The following is a 6,000-nucleotide window of genomic DNA, read 5'->3' on the forward strand; positions in this document are numbered from 1 at the left end:
GTATGGGGGAAATAGAATATATATGCAATATTATGTGTCTAGAACTGGATATAGACAGTGCATTCTTACCCTGTTTATATTAATATATTTCCTGGAATACGCAGTAGGAAGCCTATCCAATGCATAATAAGGGCATGAGCTCTCTGCTTGTCATTATCACAGAGGAGTATAGAGGTTGCATGCAGAAGAATGACTTCTGCATACAGGAGTCATTGGTTTACCTCTGGGTCATGATTTTCACCTGCAACAGTAAGGTTTTTTTCCCACCTCTTAAATACACCCTCCTTATAACAAAGCAGGACTGCTAAACTGTATGAGGCTTTGAGTTCAATGGTGAGAAATTGACCTGGCATCCCTGTTCAGCTCATCCTGCAACCCCTACTGCTGGGCAGTTACGCACGTTATCCTTTTGTTCATGGCTAATGGATTAATGATCCTAAATTATAGAAAACGGAGGCAGGCAGCTGTTATTGCTTTATGCTGCAAAGCAGAGACCCATCCTTTTCAGCCCACCTTACCCCTGTCATTTCTTTTTGTTAATGTCATCAGACCAGGGCCATCAGATACCAAACACTGTGTAGAGAGCAGTTCCTGACTGCAACCTAACATTAGAGAGAGTCTGCAGAGTTCAGCAACTTTCTCTAAGGAAAAACTAGGACAATGCTGGTCAGGCTAGGAAACTGGGATTAGGTGGGAAAGGTCTTGTGAGGTAGTAAGAGGTAATCTTGCCTGGGAGGATCTTTCCACAAAGTCACCCAAAACACTAGTGAAGGAGTTGGGAATAGGTTTATCTGTACACACACAGTTAAGTGCTCTCTCTAATAGGGTCTGCTGATATAAAACAGAAGGAAAAAAGCCCTAATGCTATTTTTACAGTGTCCGTGACATGGGCTGTAGAAGTCCTTGTGGCAAAACCTTGAGTTGAACAGAGCTTTGTATGAAGGTCTTAAGTCTTTTATTTTAAGTAAGCATTTCCAAGGACTTAAACAGTCTTTTCAACTCGAAAGCTGGGTTTTATCAGAGTATAAAGAAGAACAATTAGCTTTTAAGAAAAAAAAAAAGAAAAATGCACATCAAAAAGGAAACAAAAGGCCTTGTCAACAGTTTTCTCCCTCACCCGCTCATTTCCTTAGGGAGTGGGTCTCAATTTTTGTTCCAACTCTAGGAACTTTCTGTTTGCAGTGGATACCGCACGTCTCCTCTAACTCCCAGAAACGTTCATCTTTACATCACAACTATTTGAGGCCTTGTCCTGTACCTGCCCCTGCCCTTATCCATGGTCTCCCATTCCCTGCTGTGCTGCAGAGTTTCTGCTTTCTCACTTTGCCCCCCAGCTTTTCCCACCTTGCCTTCTTGAAGCCCCTCTTGCTGCTGCCATGCTCCTTTGCTCTGAAAGAAGGCACAATTTTTCTTCTGTCCAGAGGAAAAGCCTGAGACTGTTTGTGGCAATCAGGACAAGGCAAAACAGTAGCCTTTTCCCTCTGTTGTGAAAAGGCAGCCTGTTAAAGGAATATAATATTGTACTGTAGCTGTGATTTTTTTATTATATTTTTTATCGCTAGGACACACCTGGATAGTGTGGCATTTGTTGTGATGAGTAAAAGACAACAAACTTCCAGGGATGATCAACATGGATCTGTAGCTGTGTAAAGACATTCTGTGGGTTAGCCAAGTTAAAAATCACTGTACCTGAGTACAGATGATAATGTAGCTAACCATTTTTTAACCCTGTTCAGTCTGGTCTTTCAGCATGAGGTTAAAAAGCTGAGACCAAGATAACGAGTGTTTCCTAAAGAAGAGCTGAAAAAAAAATATTTTCTAAAAGCAAAAATACAAATTGGCTTCTCTACACCAAAAGCAGGATCGATATTTTGCTCTGAAGACAACAGTCTGTAGTTGACCCACTGCTTGGCAGAGTGGTGAAAAGCCACTTCTAAGCAAGGGAAGTCATGTTTTCTTCAGAGTTTGGATCGTTGAAGTGAATTTGGTTTAAGATTGTATGATAAGAAATGTGTTTACATTTGAAGTAAAGTCACTGTAACAGGTTAAAATCTGTAACATTCTCACATGAAAATTCAGAAACTTCTGTTTAACTTCTTATTGCAAATTCTTTATCACATTTAGGATAGCAGAGTCAATCATAACTTTACTCCAACCTTACATGAGCCAAATTTGCAGTAACTACTAAGAACATTATTACACAATATCAGAGAAATTAACCTTAAGTACACCTTAAGCATTCATCTGATCCAATAATTCCCTCAAACTGAACAGCAATTAACATTATTTATAATAGTTTCACATTCATCTTTGTTCTACACTTGCTGGCTGCAGCTATTTCAGAGACGTTACTGAGCTGAAATACAGTCACACACCTGGAATTCATTGGTTACTTGGTAAGACTCAAGTGATCTAACCTTTGACATCTGTAGAATAAATGTTTACATCAAAGCTTGTCACTCCAGGTTCCCTTTATAGTCTAGAGACACTGTAGCCTATAGTTTGAGGATGCCACCCATCGTGATTATTTTAGATGTCTGCTTTAGCGTAAGATCAGTCTCACTGCAGACACCTGTACTTGCATAGGTACATCCCAGGGTGCTGGAAGCACTGCACATGAATGAAAAATTGAAAATAAAAAAAAAAACAAAACAAAAAATTGAAACAAAGATGGCATCCCACAGAAGCTCTCAGATGGTTTGTTTTCTGTGTTCCTGTGTTTCATTATTTTGCACAATGGAAGGACGTGGGTATTTTACGCAGATCTGAGTTTGTGCTTTGTCAAGTTAAACATAAGAAGCCAAAGTTTCTCCTTTAGGTGACTGTCCGTAAGCACCTTAAAGCAGAGAATGCTCAAGCCTTTCAGACAGCGATGTGTTTAGATGCAGCAGCCCCTGTTGGAGTGTGCTTCACGCTATGTTAACTCATGCACGTATAGTGCAGGGAGTAAAAAGACAGTAAAGCGAAACTCGGAACATCAGTTCCTCCCAACCATCTGGCAAACTCAAAGCTTTTGTTGCAGTTTATGAAGCCTTTCTCTCCTTTAATCGTTGTTGGAACAAGACCATATTCATCGTGCTGAAACCAACAAATGAATCTGAATAAAGAAAATCCCAAACTCTTTTAAAAGTAGGACAGTGTTTCTTCCATTTAGAAAATGTTTGATCTATATGAAATACTCCAAAAGTCTTAGCTTAGTCACCAGGGTCTGGGGGAAATGCAACTTGGTGCTCTGTTTTTTGAGGAAGCTAGTGGTTCTGCTGCCAATCTCACCAGGGCAGCCTAAGATTGGATGAACATAATTATCCTGTCATGCAGTGAAAGCTTCCAGTTAAGATCTCTGAAAACATGGTGTAGAAATGCTAATTTAGGAATGGAAAATGAAAACATTAATGAGAGAGTATTGCTACTGTGAGATTACTCACCAGCCTCACAGTCTGTACCAGCTCTCAGTACATATAGAGTAACTTACAGTTTCTCCAAGGAGCTGCTAGGAGTTTGCATTTTCATAGTACCTACAAGGTGAAATATTGAACCAAAACTATACTGACAAAGGAGGAATGGTTTCTGCTTCAAAATGTTCCGAAGTGTGATGCAGAGAAGCAGTATCCTACGGGAATGCAAAGATTCCTTCATGTATGTTACCTAGACACTCCCATACCACAGGAATGTGCCTGCTAGCCCTTGGCTAACTCATTTAATTACAGATTTATAAGGCAATATATGATTTAATCAAAGAAATGGCTAATACAACTGTGTTTGACCTCTTTCTTTTATTAGCATATTTTATGTTCATACTTTACAATATAATAAGTTATATATACAGCATTAAACAAAATTATTAGAAAGTAAGCTTTGGCAAGATCTACAGGAAATTTTTTCATTCCTGTACATCTTTTGTGTGACAATAAAAATACTGTATACTAAATAAAATAACGTTAAATAGTCTGTGTTCACATTGGCACCATTGATTTCAAGACCCTAACTTTTCATGGCCCACTAAACATAAAAAAAGAGGATTCCTGTATCTTCTTTTAAACAAATAAATGGTGTGTACAATTAAATGACACACGAAATATACGAGGCAGTCCACTGAATAACACTGTAGTTACACACTGGCACAAGAAAAATAGAATCTTCCCGTTTTCTTTTTTTTTCCTTTCCCTTTTTTATTCTAGTAGCAGTCGTACTAAACTGCAAATTCAGGGTCTTGAAAATCTTGTTGAAGATGGCTGAGTTGTCAGCAGACCTAGAAATCTTATTGAAGCCTGTTGAAAACTGTATGATTTGTCATTGATTTCAAGACAGCAAGAACTTCACCCCTAAATTAAACATAAATTAGTTAAATGTTCCAATAAATGCAGCTTGCTGCTTTGTTAAAAGAAAAGTCAAAATTCTCATCAAATTTGGCATATGCAAATTAATGAAGAGTGTGTTATGATATGAAAGAAATGGTGGAAGAAGAATAATGAGAGAGAGAGGTTTTATGTTGCGGTATGTACTTCCTCTGCTATACAAATCAAGTGCTGAAAAGATACTAAATATAGATGTTAAAGGGTGATACTAAATGTTCTGCACAATTAATATACTATCATAGATAAGATCTAGTTACTAAGTGATGGAATACCGGTTGTTAACTTCAGGGTAATAGTTAATATTTTTTATAGCATTTTGTTCAGTCATGCATTTTGGAATTTGAAAAGTATTGCTTTGTAACTGACACATCTCTTAATTTAGTGGTTGCACTTGTTGAAATCTGTCGTCACTCATTTTAGCTATAAATTAAGCAAATATGTTTGGTAACAGCTACTGATTTGTGGTCTGAACAAGTTTTAGAGAACTTTTAACCATGAAAATCAGAGATTAGTTAAAAGGAAAAAAATAAGGTCAGTTTTTGTTGTACACAAACTCTCAATAATGCTTCACCTTCCAGAGGAGTTAGCTTTCACCTGTGGATTCTGTGCTCATGGTCTATGTTTACAAGAGTATAGCATTTAAAAAACACTTTTCCCTCTGCATTTCAAGTGTCTCTAAAGAAATCCACTCTTTTTGCTCTTAGTGTCAAACATACACCGCTCTTGACTGAAATTCCTCTGCTTGGAATATAATTCGATAAACAGATGTCACCACTGGAAAAATACATTTTTCATGGTAGTGGACAAGCTGTTTTCATTGCTTATTTTGTAATGGCAAAGAAGAGAAGAACTTGCTGCTCTCAGCTTACAAGGAGTGACTGCCAACTTTTACTGCCTGCTTGCTAACCAGCTTGTCCTCAGCCAGTCAGCAGTTTGAATTTACAATTTCTGAAATGTCAGTATGGAGCAAGAGTGCATTTATGTGCATTATGTACAGCGTTTCGAAGCACTTCAATCTATAAATTATGTTGATTCTTTTTTTCATATAGTATAGTTAGTTAATCTGAGGACTGTGTATATACACCTATGGACATACTTCCAGATTCAACAAACCCATAGTAAGCATAGAAAATAAAACTGGTTCCCTATTAAATGTGTTAGAGCTGATAGAAATGTACATGCCTCGTGTATTAATTGATACTGTAGATGTGGTACTGCTTTTGACTGTAACTATTAAACCATTGAATGAAGCCCTAAGAGACAGGAATATTTTCAGAGAGCAATTCAATGGCTGTCTTGAAGGCCAGGCAGGGAGGGTATCAGCAGGGTTATCTGCACATATACTCATACACAGACTGCAAAATGGATGTTTGTGTGTCCACTTATTATCAGTAACTGTTTAACATGATCATTTTGTTTAATGACATGTTTCATACCGAGCTTCTTGGGAGATTTCTGCTCTTGTTTTGGTAGATGTGTAACTTCACTTTTTTTAGAAGTCAAAGAGAATAGCTTCCTGTTGGTTATCAGGAGCAATTGTGTAGAAGACACATCACTGGTCTTTTGTCCAAAATCTTTGCCGTGGTGCTTGCTGGAATCATGGTTCTTGCAGGCAATGTGGAAGCACGGGTCCCAGGCAGGCATG

The sequence above is a fragment of the Nyctibius grandis genome, chromosome 2 (genome assembly GCF_013368605.1).
Source record: "Nyctibius grandis isolate bNycGra1 chromosome 2, bNycGra1.pri, whole genome shotgun sequence".
In the NCBI taxonomy this organism is placed as follows: domain Eukaryota; kingdom Metazoa; phylum Chordata; class Aves; order Nyctibiiformes; family Nyctibiidae; genus Nyctibius; species Nyctibius grandis.